This window comes from Notamacropus eugenii, chromosome 3 (assembly GCF_028372415.1).
Source record: "Notamacropus eugenii isolate mMacEug1 chromosome 3, mMacEug1.pri_v2, whole genome shotgun sequence".
In the NCBI taxonomy this organism is placed as follows: Eukaryota; Metazoa; Chordata; class Mammalia; order Diprotodontia; family Macropodidae; genus Notamacropus; species Notamacropus eugenii.
The window spans coordinates 116,301,466-116,322,793 of NC_092874.1; the positions used below are offsets into that span (position 1 = coordinate 116,301,466).

The following is a 21,328-nucleotide window of genomic DNA, read 5'->3' on the forward strand; positions in this document are numbered from 1 at the left end:
GCAGTAAGTTGGTACAAGTACATATAAAAATGTTGGGCACAGCTTCATTCTGATTACTTCCATCACACTCTCTTTCTTTCCTACACCCTGTCACATGAAGATGGAGGGAAGGATGAAGGAACAGGACTGGTGACAGTAAATGAAGGGAGATGTAGGGGAAATGAAGGGTGTTAAAGCTCAAACATCAGAGAAGGAGAAGCTAAAACCTGGGATGACAGCATAACTTCTTGCTAGAGCTTTACTATGGATGTTCTCAACATACTCTGTGATTGATTAGAGGATGGAGATCCCAGCAAGCAGCCAGACCACTGAAACTGGGAAGGCATGAATCCTCCTGAGTTCCAGATTATACAGATGATGTTCCATATTCACTCAGCCTAGATTTTGACTTTATCTAGATTCAGAGTCCTTGGTATTACGTTACAGAATAATGTAGCAGCATGAACCCTGACACATTCAAGATGGTCTGATAATACAGGTTCTTAGATCTGCTTTTGTAAAAGAAAAGCAACTTTTGAGGTTTCAACAATTTTTTTTTACTGGGTGGAAAAAAGCCTTTATTTCACTCACCATAGAAAATGTATAAGATGTAAAGAACTCACATCAACAATTTTCTTTAAGCACACATACCAACAGAAAAAATACAAGCAGAGGAAATAAAGACCAACAGACAGGGCTTCTAACTGTCTGACCATAAGCAATACATACACCACAGATCAACAGACAGATCCAACTGTCTGACCCTTACATACATACATAGCTAACAGAGAGAGAAGCACCAGCATCTGGGTTTTCAAAGCCCAGGGGGGTGGAGTGGGGAGGGTTGGGGAAGCTCCTTAAGGGCTACCCAGTCTCATCTGGTCATATCACATGAATATTCTTCAAAGAGTAAGCCTCCAAAGCAAAACTTCACCTCAGAGTATATATACACTTTTCAGACATGGACCCTCATGACCCAGTGCTTTATCAGTCAACAAAATGTGTGGGCCTTCCTACAAAACAAGCCTCCCCTAATCAAGTTTCCCTTAATGGGATTCACCTCAGGTCTATTAATGGGCAGGGGAAGATCTTTAACTAGTATTACAGATAAAAATTCTTTCAGAGTTTCTGAAAGTGAGTAGAGAATCTAAATTTCACTTCTTTACTTCTTCATGGGGAGTGACAATGAGGAACTAAACAAAAATAAAAGATGCAAAGAAACAATAAGCTTTGTTTGGAAGGTCTTTATATATTTAATATGAATTGTGCTGTAGTTATCATGATTTCTTTTTTTGCTTATTGATTGCATACTAAATATTCTAACAGAGAGGTCTGTTTCTGTGAAAAACTTTTACATATAATAATGTTATATGATGAACATCAAATGAAATGCAGTGAGTTAAAAGAGAGGTGAGATCAGTTAGAGACTGGGACCTCAGAGGTAAGAACTAACTGACAAATCCACAAATCCATGTACTCCAAGAAAACAAGTAGGTGATGCTCCATGCAGAGAGAAAAAGCTCAGGGATAAATCACTAACTTACTATTAAGCACAGAAAACATGACACTTTAACCAGGACTTCCACCCCACCTGGACTTCCTCAAACTGCCAGGGTGAGGAAATATTGGACTTCTGAGTGAACAGCTATCAGCACCACCTGACAATTAAAATTGCAATTACTTGCGACATTTCTTTAGTTTCAAAATAACACTTTTCACTGTTCAATATTAGGCTTCTACATTTTTCCATAAGTCATTTGGACATTTTAGTTTTTGTCTTGTTAATGCTCAGTGTTTTTAATTGTCCTTTTGGACAGATGAGTGTTTCTATGTATGTTCTCTCTCTCCAGAGACTGTACCTCTTGTACGTAAGTTCTAATGCCTTTCCAACGTTAATGTAATCCCCAAGTCTCTAATACAGTACTCTTTATAGGAGATAAGAACAATAAATTTTATAATCAATCTGGTAAGACCAATGTTACCACAAATTAGAGTATAAATTAACTTCCCATTTTTAATCAAGCATACACTTAAGACAGAAGATCATTTATAATAAAGTAGAAAAGCACTCACAGAAAAATACATATTCTAAGATTTGTACTGGTTTTTCCCAAATCATCAAGCACATTAATAACTCTTTTCTGTTCATCTTTGAAAACACAATCTCGGGATACTATTCAAATACACACACACACGCGCGCGCACACACATGTCTAGCTAGCCTTAGCTTTAAAAAAAGAGTGCTCTGGTAAATAATTACTGCTATATAACTAGAAGATGCTTCAAATAGCAAATAATGTGTTCCACTACCAGAGAGACGTGCCTTGTTTAGGAAATTTCTTGACTTAATTTCATCAAAAGATTTCCTTCCAAGTCTATTCATAATTTTATATCTTAACCTCAGATGCGTCCCTGTTTTACTTTTTGTTTTTATGGAATCTTTCAACGTGGTCTTGTATAGAAACCTATCTTGAATCTTCTTCAAAACATGGTATTGCCTCATACTAGGAGGCTATTTTGATGCTCAATGAAAGAAACTGTCTTTCCAGAAGACTGAAGAATGTTTATCAGCACTGACAAAAACTGATGATACTTCTGATAAGGAAATCCATAAAGTCATTTTATCATTCTGTTCCTTACAAAATTTAGCAGATTCAGAAATAAAAGAATGATCATAGAAAGCTGATTTTTAACACAGTTTCATCCTGATCTCTCTGATGAACAGCTCTCAATGGAGATCTTGAAGCCTCCTCTTGGAAAACTATAATCATTTATTTACTAAATTTCTGAATATGATTCTATGCAATGGATTTAAATATTGTTATGCAGATGATGCTCACACATAATGTCTTTCTGATAATGCTACACCTGATCTATTTATACTCCCCAACACTGTCTTGTCTGAGATCCAATACCATATGCATTCAAATAAATCATCCATCAATGTTTCAAAACCTGATTTATTTGTTGTTCACATTCCATCTGCCTCAAAAACTTGTAATGTGTCTTTACTTTCTCAAGCCAAGTGAAAAGGTTAAGGTTAAATTTTCCCTCACTTTATCATCTGATCAGCATGTCAAATACACATATAAAGTCCCCTTTCAACTACATAATCTGCTTAAAATTCATGTGTTTTTTCAACAGGCCAATGTAACAGGAGTTTTGATTAATGTATTTGTCACCTCCTATATTTACTATTTCTGTTGGTCTCAAGGTAATTGTTCTTGCTGGTTTCTCCTCCTTAGACCAGTTTGCAGCATCAACATTTGCCAAAGCTGAAACAAGGTTTCCTTAGAGCTAATGAATGAATAGCATACAGTCAGCCTCTAGAGGAATATTCACCCCAAATTGTCTACATTTTCTGTACGTACATATACCATCAACTGCTCTGCAGTTTTCTCCATACTCCATTTTTGGTGAAACATATATACTTAAAAGAAATGGAGGCTGGCTCCCCTCGCGCTGCCGGGGCCTGCTTCGGGCCCTGCTTGGTCGGAGGGGCCGGAGGGCAGGCAGGCTTTCCTTGGTCCCACTTTACCACCCCCACGCCGGGTCCGGGAGGACGGTTCCGGCCGGGCACAGGGGGCACAGGAGGGCCCTTGGGGGGCCGCCACCTCCCAGGACCGACCCCGTTTGTCGCCTCAGCGACGCGGCCACAGGATTTTGCTTCTGAGCAGGTGGAAGTCCCCCCGGAGACATGGCATCAGGAGATTTCTGCTTCCCTGGAGAGGGCATGGAGCTGCTCCAGCAAGTATACAGCAAACAACTGCCACCTTGTAACCTGACTGAAGAAGACCTCCTGCAGAACCCTCATTTTAGCAAGCTCCTGCTAAGTGTCTCTCAGTACATGGATGAGAGTGGTTTAAGCACCACCCTTGCAGAAGAGCAAGCTGAGGCATGGAAGGAGGTCAGACTACAAAAGACTGCATGGCTGAGGTCAGAAATTCTGCAGAGACTTATACAGGAAATGCTTGTAAACTACTACGTGAAGACGCAGGACACAAATCTGACCCCAGAGGCTAAGAAGTTTCACGAATCCCTTGAACAGAGGTTACTAGTGACTGAACTGACTCAACTTTTGGATCCAAACCAAAAGAAAGAGATGCCACCTTTGCTGGGCCTGGAGAAGTCAGACTTGCTAGAACTGATGCCCCCTTCAGAGGATTTTCTGAGAATGAGAGAGTGTCTCCAGCCAAAAATTGAGGAAGAACTTTAGAAGAAGTGTTTTGCTCTACTCTGCTACCATGATCCTAGTTCAGATTCCGATAGCGAAACATTGAAAGCAGCAAAGGTATGGCAGCTGGCAAATGTACTGACAAGTGAGAAACAGGAGAACCAGAATGCCAAGAAACAACAGAAGGAACAGACAGTGCTACTTGAAAAGCAGAGTTCCATCTATTCTCAGGTGCTCCTCCGCTGTCTTTCACTGCTACAGAAGCTTCTTCAGGAACACTGGCTAAAAACACAATCAGAGCTGGATCAGATTAATGCCCAGTACTTGGAGATCAAGTGTAGTGCCATGATTCTGAAGCTAAGAATGGAGGAGCTACAGATTTTGTCAGACACGTACACAGCTGAGAAGGCAGAGGTTCATCGCTTCATCAGGGATAGTCTGGAGGGAGCCATTCGCCTACAGGAGCAAGACATGGAGAAATCCCGCCAGGTCTTGAGCACTTACGAGGTGCTGGGTGAGGAGTTTGACAAACTGGTGAAGGAGTATACCCATTTGAAGCAGGCAACTGAGAACAAGCACTGGGCTCTTCAGGAGTGTAATAAGTCTTACCATTGAGTTTTGTAGAAACCACGGACCTGGGTCCTTCTGCTTCAAGAGCACACATTGTCCTTGGCCTGTTTCTTCTACACAGGTGTTGCCTTCTCGCTCTCAGAGGGAGGAATGAGGAAACCCTCCTCATACAGCAATAACTCTGTTACTATTCCTAGTTTCTGTTCTGTGTTGCAATAACCTGGCCTCCTCCAATTCCTCCCTAGGAGCAGATTTGCGCATTTTGTGGCCTCTTCAGAAAACCAGCCCTGCCTTTTGTTCAGTTGTTGCCTCAATAAAATGGTGATATGGTTAAAAAAAAAAAAAAAAAAAAAAAAGAAATGGAGTATCAAAGCTAGGGACACCCTTCACCAATTGCTTGAAAATTAAATCCAGAAAGTGTGGAGTTGATCCTGTTTTACTTTCCCTCCAACCATCAACTCCAATTTTGCACATTTCAAAATTTTACTTATCTGTATCTATGTTACTTTCCTTCAGTAGAGTATAAGTACCTTAAGGAGAAGGACTTTTTTTGTTCATGTTTTTATATTAATCATTCTGTCTGACACAGATTACTACAGAAGGCATATAAGAAATGTTTGTTTTCTGAATGAATAAAATATAATATACTATGTACATATATACATATATATGTTCAGTAGACTTTAATACATATGACTATAGAAAATAAATATAAATGTGTTTTATTAATAAATCAATAAAGGACATTGTATATCAGACAATTTTTATAAACAAAAGAATTGTATTTCATATAATTCAGAACTCTTCTAGTTTCAATTCAGTTTGATAACATTTCATCTCCCACCTCCACGTGTTTGGAGAGACTACCCTCCAGGCCTGGAATACTTTCTCCTCATCTTTCCCTCTGACAATCCCTAGCTCCATTAAAGGTTCAGGTCAAATGTTCCCTCTTACTTAATGCTTTTTCTGATCCTCTCCCCAGTTTTTAGGGCACCTGACTCCCAAATTATTTTCTGATTATTTTGAGTATGTTTTGTATTTATCTATAGCCATGTAGTTTCTTTTAAAAACATGCTTTTTTAAGCATAATACAAATCTTAAGCCTTTTTAAAAACTTGGGTTTCTATGAGTATATTTAGCTTTTGAAAATTTGGAATATATTACTGATCTAGGAAGGAAAGGATAAATTCTAAATCAATAAACAGATATTTGCTGTTCACTTAACATGCACAAGTTACTGTGTTTGGCATTATGGCACTAAGAAAGGGAGGATATGATTACTACCTTCAAGAAGCTTAGAGACTAGTCAGGGAAAAAAGCATATGCTATATGGTCACAGATTTAGAATGAAGTCAACTAGGCCAACTCCTCCATTTTATAGTTGAGAAAAATGATAGATAGATGACTAGGTAGACTGACTGACAGATACAGAGTATTGATTCAGTGCTTATTATATGCAAAGCACTGTGCCATATGAATGACCTAAAGATTCCATCAATCTTGTGATAGATTTATGTACTTTTTTAAGCTCACATCAAATCTCAATCACATCAAATCTCACATCAAATTCCCCCACTCCATCTCTATTCATAAGACCTGTTGTGCCCTTGTTAAATACGTATGTCGAGGCACTATGATGAGAATGGGGGAGGCTCAAGTATTCTTTATTCAGAAGACTCTTTAACATCATCTCCTCGTATTATAACTGAGCCAGTTCAAAATCAAGGAATCTTGCAGATTTGTAAGCCTAACTTACTAGCTCTGTGAGTCATTATTCACATGAAATTTAAAAGCTATCCCAGTTTGGGGATTCTGAAAAATCAATTTTTTCCCTCACCAAAAGAAGCCCTCCACAGCCACATGAAAACTCATTCCTCAGCAGGAGGCTTTCCCAGCTAAGAGCACAGATGTGCTCATACACATTGAATGAGGAGGTGCTCACGCCAAAGCACAGAGTACAACCAGCAAGAATATCCAGCCGAAGTCAAAACAGATCTGATTGCCTAGAATCTAGCCTGTCATAAAGTATCCCTCAATCTGTTCATCCATAATCTCTTTTAGATGGGTTTTCCTACCTCCTCATCATGGTAGCATTGTTTAGTCTGAAATTCAATCAGAGTTGAATTAGGCATTAGAAAAACATTCACCACTCTGCCTCTCTTGTCACATCAGAAACTCGAGACACCAATGTTAATTTTGTTACAGCTTTTAGTTCTCGCATTTCAATGCAAAATCACTTTCCTCTAGAGAATGCCACTGATATTGGCAAGAAAGCACAAGGGGCTGCAACACAACTCAATCGCCAATAACAACCGGGGTAACTCAACCCTCGGCAGACATTAGTAATCACGGGAAAACAGCCAGAACTTTAATCACAATTCTTTCAAACACAGCCAGGGATTTGAAAATGCTGTTATTCCAGGATATGACCCTAATACAGTGCTTAATCAAAGCCACTGCCAGTACAAGAACAACCTGCAGACTTTAATAAAAACCAATTTCATAAAAGTCAGTGTGTCAGTATCATGCTGAACCTAATTTAGCAAACTCCAAAAACATTACAAATAGATATAATACTCATTCTATACATACGAATTTGCTGGATGATAAAATGCACAAACACCGTATTAGAAACTGTGTATGTATAAACACATACACACATGTAAATTAGAAGTCATGAAATCATCCTAAGTACTCAAAATGTGGATAACTGAGGACCAGCTGGGAGGACAGGTGCAGAATTTGAGTTGGAAAACCCCCACAGCGCAGAAATAGTCCAGGAACTCTCTTCAAAACAGGAATTTGGGATGGAGCACTTTGGATATTGAGCCTTGTACTGACAAAGGACACAAAGCCCAGATGTTCAGAAAACGATATGGCTTGGATCAGTTCTGCTACCAATTCTATTTTTAGGTTGCATCTCTGCCAAATAACAAAAGCCATGACCCTGAAGATAAAATGGTTCCTCTTATTCCTTAGAAAGTCTAAGGAGACTCAAAGAGCAAAACAGTAATCTAATGTTTGAGCAGGGGGGAAAAGAAAAAAGTTCCTCACATTCCAGCAAGAAAAAATTATCCCAGCAAGATCTAATCAGGAAATGAGCCATGGAGAGAGGTGGCATGTTTATACGACTCAAAAAGAATTTATTAAGCACCTTTTGCAAAGTGTTAGGGATAGAAATCAGGAGGGAAACTGTCCCTGCCCACAAAACACTTAAGTTCTAATGGGGAGAGACTACATGTATATACATAAATATGTACAAAAGAAATACCAACTGAACACAAAGCAGTTTGGGAAAAGGGGCACTAGCAGTTGAGAGAATCAGAAAAGGTTCCCTTAAAAGGTAGTATTTGAGCTGAATCTTGAAAGAGGACAAAGATTCTAAGAGGTGGAAGTTATTAAGGAATGCGTTCCTGGTGTAGAGCAGGGGGAGATGAGACAGGTGAGGGGTAAGGAGACAGCAGCAAGTGCATATGGAAGAACAAATAGCCTGGACTAACTATAGAGTACTTAGAGGGGAGTGATATGTAAGTAGACTAAAGAGGTAGGAAGAGCATTAAATGCAATACAGAAATTATACTTGATCATAGCTTACAGGGAGCCAGAGGAGTAAACAAAATGAGAGTGGGAGTAGTGATTAGAACTAAACTTCAGAAAAATCTGTTGAATGACAGAACAAGAAAATGATAAATGCTGGAGAGGATGTGGGAGAGTTGGAACACTAATTCATTGTTGGTGGAGCTGCGAGCACATCCAACCATTCTGGAGAGCAATTTGGAACTATGCCCAAAGGGTTACAAAAATGTGTATACCCTTTGACCCAGCAATACCGCTTCTAGGACTGTATCCCCAAGAGATCATAAAAATGGGAAAGGGTCCCACATGTACAAAAATATTTATAGCAGCACTCTATGTAGTTGCCAAAAACTGGAAGTCAAGGGGATGTCCATCAATTGGGGAATGGCTGAATAAATTATGGTATATGAATGTAATGGAGTACTATTGTGCCATAAGAAATGATGAACAAGAAGACTTCAGAGAGGCCTGGAAGGACTTATATGACCTGATGCTGAGTGAAAGGAGCAGAACCAGGAGAACTTTATGCACAGCAACGACCACAGTGTGTGAGAGTTTTTTCTGGTAGACTTAGATTTTTGTAATAACACAAGAACTTCTTACAAAAAAAAAAATCCCAATGGTGGATCTCAAGGCAAAATGCCTTCCACACTCAGAGAGAGAAATATGGAAGTCACTCACATAATGTAGCAGATCATGTTTGTGTATGTGTATGTGTTTGTGTATCATGTTCTGATTTGTTATACGATTTCTTTCATTTATCTTAGTCTGACTACATAGCATGACTATAGTGAAAATATACTCAATAGGAAAGTATATGTACAATCTATACAGAATTGTATGCAGTCGTGGGGAGGGAGGGGGGTAGTGGGGGGGAGGTGGGGGGGATAAAATCTCAATTGTATGGCAGTGATTGTTAAACATTAAAAAATAAAAAAAAAATAATAAAAAAAAAAAAAGAAAAGAAAAATCTGTTGATTGACTTATATGGAGAGAGGAAAGGCCTGGAATAGAGAGACCAAAGATGAGGCCCCTGCTATGGCCCAGGAAAGAGGAAATGAAGGCCTGAACTAGGATGACAGTTGGGCAAGTAGAGAGAAAAATGATACTTAGCTTTAAAATAACACTACACTTACACAGCATTTTATGATTACAAAGCAAATTACACTCAATGGCCTCATTTGAACAGCAACTCTATGAGGAAGGAAGTGAAAGCATTAAAGGTCCCATTTTACAGATGAGAAAAATGGGGTTCAGAAAAGTTACAAGATGAATCATATGTGTATTGAGTAGTAGAACTGGGTGAGACTTTAACTTCTAACTATAAATGGAGGATATTTCTTCTCTTTAGATGTCACCTTGAATCTACATGTATACCTGGATACAAGTAGGCATACATCCATTAGCTTATAAGAATGTGACTGTGTATATGTATATTGGGGATGATTTTATTAGCTTCCAGTCTCATAACCTCTACGAAAGTCCTATCATGACACTGCATTATGGTATGGGAACAATACTGAGTTCTTGAGGGCTAAAGCAACAGCACATAAAGTCTGGAAAGTTTTATTAATCTAGAAAGAGTTTGAGTAGAGGACAGGTGATAGACTATGTATCTGTCATCCAAGGACCAGCTTATAAAAGTATACTCTAAGACACTATGTAGATGATGGAGACTGGGGAGAAAGGATTTCTCTTTCTTCCTCAGCTCCCTTTAATGATTGTGAAACCCTCTCCATGAGGAAAGAGGTATGGAGCTGGTTATTCCCTCACAGCTGGCTCCCTTTTCTGTTGTTAGGACACTCTTCCTAATTGTTCCTGGCTCTACTCACTCCCTAGAGAGTGGCTGGCGTTTAAAAGGGTCACCAAGGGTTGCTGCTAATCCTTCAGTTATCCAAAATGTAGCCTCCAGAATTTCTTCATGTCTCTAACTGGGATAACAAAGTACACCTAACATTTTTTTACATTTTCTTTAAGCCTCAGGACTTCATTTTCTCTTTTACCTGCCCCTTCTTTTGGGTTATTTCAGCAAATGGCCTGAGGGAGTCCAGATCAAATTTCCTTCAATCACATGTCAACATCATTTTGTTTTTTATCAACTTGTATATATGCTGTCACTAGGATGGGAAAAAAATGTCTCCTTTGAGACATTTAAGCTGAAGGTGGGTCAGAAGATATCATATATCGCAGATGCAGAGGTGGATTAAGACCTTAGAAGTCATTGAGTCACACAAGGTTTGTCCGGTATCAACATAGCTAGTAAGTGTCTGAAACAAGCTTGAACTCAAGTCTTCCTGACTCCACAGCCGGTGCTTGTACTATTTATATGCCAGTGCACCAGAATCAGAGGAGAGGAAGCGGGAGAAGAAATGAAGAGAAGAAGAAAAAATGGAGAGAGGGCATACAAAGAGGATACGGAAAAGCTATGAAGCAGTGAGGTCCAGTGAAAAGAAGACTAGACTTGGGATTGGCAGATCCCTCTTGAATCCTATTTCTACCATGGGCAAGTCATTTGACTTTTCCAAGATTCATTTTTTTTTCATTTGTAAAATAGGAAAAAAAACACTTGGCTTTCCATATCTACCAGGGTGGTTGTGAGGAAAACACTTCAGAATGCCTAAAGCCCTATATAAATTCTTCTGTTACTATTTTTTACACACACAAAACAGGAATAGTATTACCTGGTCTTTTTACCTCTTTGCCTAATGAGACAAATCTAAGAAAACAGCCAACATTTTCATCAAAACTCTTTTTCAATGTGTGAAACATTTTTGAAATAATATGCTGTATAACTTTAAGGTCTCATTATGATAACTGTGACCAAGCTTTGTCACTACTTGAGTTGAAAACTCAAAAGTTGTGGAATTCCAGACTTCCTTGAGCAAAACTCACATAGTGAAATACCATCTGAAATTTTGGTGCTAAAAAAGAGAAAAACTAGACCTAAGACTATTAAATCAGTTTTGTACTTTGGGGATGCTTCAAGGACTTCATATTCTGGGTTCTTATGGGAGCAAGGTTAAGGAGACTAGGAACAGAGGCTCCTTCTTGTTTTGTTAACACCTTGAGGAGGACATGAGTTGAAATTTGGCTAAGGCTGGCTCTCTTCCAAATTCTAATATCTTAAAACAAATTCACTCAACACAGAGCGGGATACCAAAAGCAGAATTAGGTATAACTTTTCAATGGTATATAAGGAGCTACTTGTATCTAGGCAAAATGTAAAAATGGACAAAAAGTTCATTTTTGTATATTCTCACTAACAGATGCTATTTTTTTCTCTCCTTTACCTAATAGGGACCTTGTCCCCTAGCACATGTCCTCAAGATTCAAAAATATTCTTTATCTTCTATGCACCAATCAAAACTCGGATTGAGTGCTGCTTTTAGTTATTAATCTGATTATCTGATTAAAATAATTTATATAAAATTCAAATGATTCTTCAATTCACTTCCACAAATATTTATTAACATTTATTAATATGCAGAGTACTGAGCTAGGTTTAGGGGAGAGAAACTAGAAAAGACAGGGAAGTGACTTCACAGGGTGTTCCTCTAGTTGGAGAATACCCCTCGTCCCTACCCAAACTTATTTCATAAAAATAGTATATAATCTTGCAAGAGACTTTAAGGGGCAAACAAGGTGCTACATGAGGTCCTGGGAAAGATTATTATTAACTGGAGAGAGGAGGAAATCATGGAAGCCTACATGGAGGTGCACGGCACATATGCCAGATTATAAGGCATGGACAGAAGTACAGTAGATGGCTGCAGGGAGACCAGGAAATGTGTTCACTGAGCAAAGGCACAGAGACAAGACACCCACCCTAACAGTTAGTTATCCTCTAATTCCATGAATGGGGGGACACTGTAAATACGGCTGAAGCACAGAATAGGGCAGGATGAGCTGAGATAAGAATGAAATGATATGATGATGACTAACTGAGGACTCTAAATTTGCTTTGGAAAGAAATCCCCTAGAAAGCAGAAGAATTTTAAGACCAGATCTATGCATAAAGATTAATCTAATAATGGCATGGTATAGATAGCATAGATAGGAGAGAGTATAAAAAAAACCCAAAGTTAGAAGGTCAATGCAAATGTCTATCTAGGTGGTAAGGAGAGGCCAAAATTGGGACAGTGGCAGCAGAAAGACAAGAAAATTGTCATAAACCAGATCAAGATAAAACAGACAAGGTTGAGCAACTGATTGGATACAAAAGACAAAGGAAAGGACCTACAGTAAAACAGTTTTAGAACAAGGGAGGACAAAGAAATTATGCCAGTGACAAAAATGAGGAAGTCCAGAGGATGGAAAGCTAAAAACCTTATTTTGGGACATGAATTCAAGGTATGAGTAGAGGGTCTAGGTAGAAATGTCTGGTCACTCTGGAAAGTAATCAGGGCTATCAGCTCGTCCTGCCCTATTCTGTGCTTCAGCCATATTTATAGTGCCCCCCATTCATGGAATTAGAGGATAGCTAACTGTTCGGGTGGGTGTCTTGTCTCTGTGCCTTTGCTCAGTGAACACATTTCCTGGTCTCCCTGAAGCCATCTATTGGAAATCACCTGCTTAGACGTAACAAATAAAATTGTGGAAAGAAATTGTTGGGGGTGTAAGCTCAGTTCCATGTGGACAGTCTCGGGCGGGTAAAGGTGAGAGCTTCTAAACCTTAGAGTTCTCATGAGGCCCCCCAGGAAACAGCAGGGAATTGAGGAGTGAGATCTCGTGTATTTCCGCCTCTTCCCGTGTGAACGTGATGGGAGAGAGCATCCCCGCCCTCGAGACTGGCCCGGATCTGGGCACACCTATTGTTATCTAACAGGCACGGTATTCAGGTGCAAACTATGCAGCAGGAGAGCTTAAGTAGGGTCAGGAAAGCCCGAAGGCGCTCTTAGCGCTGAGGGGCCCTTACAGGACAGAAGGCCCCTTTTCCTCTCTTCGCTCTTCCATCCCCCCTCTCTCCCTACTTCCACTTCTGCTTTCAATCTCTTACTGTAAGATCTTTGCCTCCTTGGGAGATTTCTCTCTCTCTCCTAAGGAAGAGTTCCCCCTGCACATGTAACCAGGACCCTGAATAAAGCCTAACCCTTGTTCGACTCCGGAAAGTCTCTTCTCTCATACGTTTATCCGGTTTGGCCAGCCGAAGACCTGTGATAGGTAAGGTAAGACTCGGGTACCCCTCAGGCCTCTAGGCCTGGCAAGAAATGATAGTACTAATGGAAAGAAGGGAGAAAAAGCCCAAGTTCAGCACCTTGCAGAGCATTCATCACAGGTGGATAGAAGAAGGACAAGGAGCAAGTAAAGGAGACAAAGAAAGAATAAAGAAGTGGGGGGCAGGGCTTACTTTTCCAATGGCTTTTACATTTTTAAAAGACTATCCAGTTAACTATAGTTATTTAATTGGGGAGGTCTATTGAAGAAATATTTTTTGAGCAAGAGAACAATCTCCTACACATTAACTTCTTTGGACAATATTTTTTCCCACTAAATATTTGTGACACCAACTAAAAATTAAAAGAATGCTTTAAAAGGTCTCCTAAAATATGTCTTATTCATAGATCTATTCATAAAACCTATACCTTAATTTTAAAAATGTAAAATATTTCATAACTTGGTTATTTTTGGCCAACGTATAGTCTTGCAACAATCTTAAAAGTAAATACTTTCAGGAATTTTGGAAATAGGAAGTGCATGAGTTGTGATGATCTAATGCAAGAAGGAAAAGGATTGTTTCTGAAGCCTTTGATATGAAAAGAATGGTAAACACTAGATTGAGGGACAACTTGCAGTATGGAGGGATTCCAGAGAACATAATTCAAGTGTTTTCATCCATAAAAAGCTTCAACCATAATTTGCTGTACAAATCTGACAATAGAATTCCACCCTCTATTCTTCTCTAGCACAACGCCAAAAGACAAACCAATTCCTGTTTTATAATTATGTACACATTACTGATTCTGGCAGGAAGATGGCCTATGGCTTGAAGATTTCTGGCTGGATTAGCTCGGGCTCTGAAGGTTATGCCTGCTGGGTAAGGATTAACAGAGTTAATTTCAGATAGTGTACAGAAATGCTAAGAACTAATGAAGAAACGTCAGGGTCCACACTCAGAACAATAAAGTAGCATCTACCATCTTGCCGTGACAAATCTCTTTGCATATATGTAATATATTCGACCACTTTGCTTTTAAATGTTGCACTAAAAAACACTGTCATAACTCCTGTCTATAGAATAATGCCAGGGATAGTTTATGGTATTTTCATCTATGTTTCATTTAAACTTAAGTCTGAAAGGAGACATACTAGAATTTCAAGGTGGGATTTCCCCAGCTATTCAGGTCTAAGACCTTTAATTTTTCAACACTTGTTAAGAAGCTAGAATAGTTTCCTTGCACCACTCCTTATAATCCCAGCTATGTGTTCTATTCCATAAACAATACAGGTGTGTGTGAGGGGGAATGCTTTGCAAAAATGTTCTGCATAAAAATGGATAACTTTGATTACATTAAACTGAGAAGTGTTTGCACAACCAAACCCAATGCAACCAAAATCTGGAGGGATGTAGTAAATTGGGAAAGAATTTTTACAGCTAAGCTCGGGGATAAAGGCCTCATTTCTAGAATATATAGAGAACTGATTCATATGTATAATCATACAAGTCATTCCCCAATTGATAAATGGTCAAAGGATATGAACAGGCATTTTCAGAGGAAGAAATTAAAGATATCTATAATCATATGAAAAATGCTCTAAATCACTATTGATTAGAGAGATGCAAATCAAAACAACTCTGAGGTACCACATCACACCTATAAGATTGGCAAACATGACAGAACAAGAGAATGATAAATGCTGGAGAGGATGTGGGAGAGTTGGAACACTAATTCATTGTTGGTGGAGCTGCGAGCACATCCAACCATTCTGGAGAGCAATTTGGAACTATGCCCAAAGGGCTACAAAAATGTGCATACCCTTTGACCCAGCAATACCGCTTCTAGGACTGTATCCCCAAGAGATCATAAAAATGGGAAAGGGTCCCACATGTACAAAAATATTTATAGCAGCACTCTTTGTAGTTGCCAAAAACTGGAAGTCAAGGGGATGTCCATCAATTGGGGAATGGCTGAATAAATTATGGTATATGAATGTAATGGAGTACTATTGTGCCATAAGAAATGATGAACAAGAAGACTTCAGAGAGGCCTGGAAGGACTTATATGACCTGATGCTGAGTGAAAGGAGCAGAACCAGGAGAACTTTGTGCACAGCAACGACCACAGTGTGTGAGAGTTTTTTCTGGTAGACTTGGAATTTTCTAATAACGCAAAAACTTCTTATTAAAAAAAAAAAAATCCCAAAGGTGGTTCTCAAGGCAAAATGCCTTCCACACTCAGAGAAAGAAATATGGAAGTCATTCACAAAATGTAGCAGATCATGTTTGTGTATGTGTATGTGTTTGTGTATCATGTTTTGATTTGTTATATGATTTCTTTCATTTATTTTAGTCTGACTACATAGCATGACTATAGTGAAAATATACTCAATAGGAAAGTATATGTAGAACCTATACAGAATTGTATGCAGTCGTGGGGAGGGAGGGGGGTAGTGCGGGGTAGGTGTGGGGGGGATAAAATCTCAATTGTATGGCAGTGATTGTTAAACATTAAAATAATAATAAAAAAAATAATAAAAAAAAATGTTCTGCATAGCATTAAAATTTAGAATCAATGATCTCCAAAACTGGAGTTCACAAATGTATCACAATGGATCCCTGAGAAACTAGCCAAGGGTGGGACAAAGGATTTCACTCCATCTTCCAAGAGACAGCTAATGGAAGGGCTCTTCTCCAACATAACCATATTGCCCTTTTTGTTCATTAACTCCTAACACTCTCTAATTTCTCCCTGCTATGTGAGATGCACAGAATGGGCAGTCATCAATAGGGTACACTCTGCATGGAAGAATTTATTATATTATTTTTCCCCAAAACCATCCCTCTTTCAAACTCTTTCTATCTCTGTTGAAGTTAGTATCATCATTCTAGTCACTTAAGTTTGCAACCTCAGATTCACCCTCAGTTCCTCCTCATTCATCCCACATATCAAATCAGTTGACATTTCTTGTCATTTCTCCCTCTATCCTCTTTATCTACTCACATGGCAACCATCATAGTTTAGGTCATCATCACACTTTGGACTAAACCTTCTGAAATTTCTCCTTAAGTCAAGACTGCATTCTTCCCTTCAGCCTCCATCAATGAACAAGGTAGTTTTTTCAAAAGAACAGTTCTAAATAAATGTCATTTATCCACTGACTAAACTCTAATGGCTCCCCACTGATTCTAGAACCAAATCTCATCCATCTTAAATGTTTACTTCTGTGTTTTATCATTAGTAGAGTATTATATATCTATAACTTAAAAACAAGTAAAATTTAGATATATTGAGTATGTGTGCTCAAAAAAGTTTTTAATTTTTGGGGATGTGCAATCAAAAAAAGTTTTGAGATCACTGCATTATGTCAATTTCTATTTCTTGCTTGTTTTTACAAAAAAAAATAATATAATGAAGGTTTGGTGGAGGGACTATGGAGGTGGAGGAAAGAATAAAGTGAAAGAAAAATAAATCAGAGGGGGGTGGAGCCAAGATGGCAGAGTAGAAAGACGCACATACACATAGCTCCGAACCCACAACCCATAGAACATCTACAAAAAAGTAATTCACAGCGAATTCTGCACCCAGAGGCCACAGAACATTGGAGCGAGGGAGATTTCTGTTCCAGAGAGACCTGCAAACTTCTCGCAAAAGGTCCTTCGCACCGCTGACTGGGCGCTGGGACTGGGAGCTGAGTACAGCCCTGCCGAGGCCACGGCACCAAGAGGAAAACATCCGAGCTGGCTTGAGGGACGGAATCTCCAGTGGCCACGCGGGTCCCTCCACCCACAGGTGACAGGGGTCGGTGAGAGGGTCTCTTTGGCGGGTCGAGAGGGGAGTGGGGTGCCCCCATAACTCAGGCCCCCTCGGGAGGCAACAGCGGAAACGGGAGCAGACCTGGGCTCCCCAAGCAGGCAGGAGCCTGGATCCATTGTTGAAGGTCTCTGCATAAACCCCCTGAGGGAACTGAGCCCGTGAGGCGGCCCTGCCCCGACCTGAGCACCTGAACTTAATCACACACTGAATAGCAGCCCTGCCCCCGCCAAAAGCCCTGAAGCTGGCAAACAGCATTTGAATCTCAAACCTCAAGCACTGGCTGGGAGGATCCAGAGGCGAAGTGGGTGTGAAGAGAATATTCAGAAGTCAAATCACTGGCTGGGAAAATGCCCAGAAAAGGGAAAAGAAATAACACTATAGAAGGTTACTTTCTTGGGGAACAGGCATTTCCTCCCTTCCTTTCTGATGAGGAAGAACAATGCTTACCATCAGGCAAAGACACAGAAGTCAAGGCTTCTATATCCCAGCCCACTCAATAGGCTCAGGCCATAGAAGAGCTCATAGAAAATCAAGTTAGAGAGGTGGAAGAAAAGCTGGGAAGAGAAATGAGAGACATGCAGTCAAAGCATGAACAGCAGATCAGCTCCCTGCTAAACGAGACCCAAAAAAATGCTGAAGAAAATAACACCCTGAAAAATAGGCTAACTCAATTGGCAAAAGAGGTTCAAGAAGCCAATGAGGAGAAGAATGCTTTCAAAAGCAGAATTAGCCAAATGGAAAAGGAGATTCAAAAGCTCACTGAAGAAAATAATTCTTTCAAAATTAGAATGGAACAGATGGAGGCTAATGACTTTATGAGAAACCAAGAAATCACAAAACAAAACCAAAAGAATGAAAAAATGGAAGATAATGTGAAATATCTCATTGGAAAAACAACTGACCTGGAGAATAGATCCAGGAGAGACAATTTAAAAATTATGGGCCTACCTGAAAGCCACAATCAAAAAAAGAACCTAGACATCATCTTTCATGAAATTATCAAGGAAAACTGCCCTGAGATTCTAGAACCAGAGGGCAAAATAAGTATTCAAGGAATCCACAGATCACCGCCTGAAAGAGATCCAAAAAGAGAAACTCCTAGGAACATTGTGGCCAAATTCCAGAGTTCCCAGGTCAAGGAGAAAATATTTCAAGCAGCTAGAAAGAAACAATTCAACTATTGTGGAAATATAATCAGGATAACACAAGATCTAGCAGCTTCCACATTAAGGGATCGAAGGGCGTGGAATAGGATATTCCAGAAGTCAAAGGAACTAGGACTAAAACCAAGAATCACCTACCCAGCAAAACTGAATATAATACTTCAGGGGAAAAATTGGTCTTTCAATGAAATAGAGGACTTTCAAGCATTCTTGATGAAAAGACCAGAGCTGAAAAGAAAATTTGACTTTCAAACACAGGAATGAAGAGAAGCATGAAAAAGTAAATAGCAAAGAGAAGTCATAAGGGACTTCACAAAAGTTGAACTGTTTACATTCCTACATGGAAAGACAATATTTGTAACTCTTGAAACTATTCAGCATCTGGGTACAGGGTGGGATAACACACACACATGCACACGCACACGCACACACACATAGAGACAGAGTGCACAGAGTGAACTGAAGAGGAGGGGATCATATCTTAAAAAAAAAAATGAAATCAAGCAGTGAGAGAGAAATATATTGGGAGGAGAAAGGGAGAAATGGAATGGGGCAAATTATTTCTCATAAAAGAGGCAAGCAAAAGACTTTTTAGTGAAGGGAAAAAGAGGGGCGGTGAGAGAAAAACATGAAGTTTACTCTCATCACATTCCACTAAAGGAAGGAATAAAATGCACAGTCATTTTGGTATGAAAACCTATCTTACAATACAGGAAAGTGGGGGATAAGGGGATAAGCAGGGTTGGGGGGATGATGGAAGGGAGGGCACGGGGAGGAGGGAGCAATTTGAGGTCAACACTCATGGGGAGGGTCAGGATCAAAAGAGAGAACAGAAGTAACAGGGGACAGGATAGGATGGAGGGAAATATAATTAGTTCTTACACAACACTACTATTATGGAAGTCATTTGCAAAACTACACAGATCTGGCCTATATTGAATTGCTTGCCTTCCAAAGGGAAGGGGTGGGGAGGGAGGGAGGGCAGATTGGCAGACAGGGGCAATTAGAACGCTCAGTGTTTTGGGGTGGGGGGAGGGGACAAAAGGGGAGAAAATGTGGAACCCAAAATTTTGTGAAAATGAATGTTAAAAGTCAAATAAATTAATAAAAAAAAAAGAAAGAAAAAAAGAAATCATTCATTTTGCCTAACTGGTATTTAATTTCTTTCCTAGAATTAAGTGGGACTCTGGGTGCTGGGAGTGTAAATGCAGTCACATGACCCAATTTCCTATTGGTCTATTACACAATAGTTTAATTTATTTGAACGATTAAATGGCTTGTCCAAAACAGAAGGCATTTTTACCTTCCAGAAGATCAAATATATACTTTCTTGAAAGGGGTTGGGCAGAGGGCAGGAGTACAAAGAAGTGTGTCTAACAATGGGGAAAATGTCAGGAAACAGAAAATGTCAACTCCCGGAGGGAAAAACAAACTCAAACTTTGGTCTGAGCTCAGGCACCACTTTTTTGTGATGAAATTGCATTCTACAGTTTCCCCTCAGGGGAAAACCTGCTAGAACTAATCAAAGTGCAATGTTCTGTGGATTTTTTTTAAAGTTCAAAACAAAAGCAATGCAACAACATAGCTTTCATGTCACTGTTGAGAAGAAATTTAACTCTTCCTAGGACAGTTCTCCTTTAGAAAGAAAAGGAATAAAAATTCTTCTTATGCTTTACCCCACATTCCTGTGCAGTATACTAAAAAGTGAGGAAATCTGGTAGGAAACCAGACTTTGGATTTTCATGGTAATGGAAATCCAAAATCCAAATGAAATAATTTGATTTTTGTATCAAGCTCAAACTCTAGTAATCAAATATGGCCCTTTTAATAATTAGCATTTATTTAGCTTTAAACTTTACAAAGCCTGTTCTAAAGTTTACATCTCATTACATCTCAACAATCCTATAAGGTAAGTACTGATCTTCATTACTTCATTTTACAGTTGAGAAGATTGAAAATGAGAGGAGGGAAGTGATTTGCCCATGACCATTGAGCTAGAAAAGAACAGAGATAGAATTTGAAGTCAATGTCTTTTTCCACTCCAAATTCAAAATTCTAACTATTAAATCTTTCAGCTTCCAAAGTCCTTGAACTTTTTCTTAATAATCTTAGAAGATTATAAGACTTAAAGATGGATGAGTTATTAGAAATGATACAGTATAACTCCTCATTTTACAAATGAAAATAGGTCCCTAAGAAGCAAAATAAGAGACCCAAGGTCATACTGGTGGAGCAGAATCATGGTTCTATCCTCAATCAACTAATAGGAAAGCCAGGGTTCTTTGTATTATATACAATATAGCACATTTAGTCAGTCTCCTGATATGGAATTCTGTTACAAATGAAAAATTCATTCAGTCAAAACAATTATCACCCTAGCATCTTACTAATATAAGTCTCATTTGATCTCAAATCCTGGGTTTCAGTTGGTCATGAACAAGGCCAGATTTGGCAAACTTTTCCCCAATATTTCAGGCTTTGTGGGCTGAGGCAAAATCAAGGATATTATAAAGACACATATAATAAGAGAGAAAACCATTTTCATTGATAAATTTTAAAATATAACAATAATAACAATAAAAGGGTATATATTTCCCATTACGCTTACTAATGGGAAAAATGGAATTCTTTTTTTGGGGGAGGCAATAACATTTTACTTAATAGAGGTTCAAAGTCAGTGACTAATATCATTAAAATCAATTGCAATTCATCTATTCATGTTAATCTGTATTGAGATTTAGTGTATTAAATTTCTGAAAATATCTCTTTATATAGGTAAATATAGCTAAATACTGATATCAATTCACAAGAATACAATTTTAACTAAGCATATTCATCACTTGGAAGGAATTTATAGAACTGTATAAGATCCTTCTCTTGATACTCGCCTTTTA

General features: G+C 39.0%; 1 protein-coding gene and 1 pseudogene across 5 annotated transcripts in view; one reads left to right on the forward strand and one right to left on the reverse strand.

Annotated features, from left to right (window-relative positions):
• The window catches only part of EXOC4 (exocyst complex component 4), a 945,346-nt gene that overhangs the window by 541,511 nt on the left and 382,507 nt on the right, over positions 1-21,328 (reverse strand). The gene's annotated exons all lie outside the window — the stretch shown is intronic.
• LOC140530954 (HAUS augmin-like complex subunit 4 pseudogene) lies at positions 3,548-5,083 on the forward strand (annotated as a pseudogene).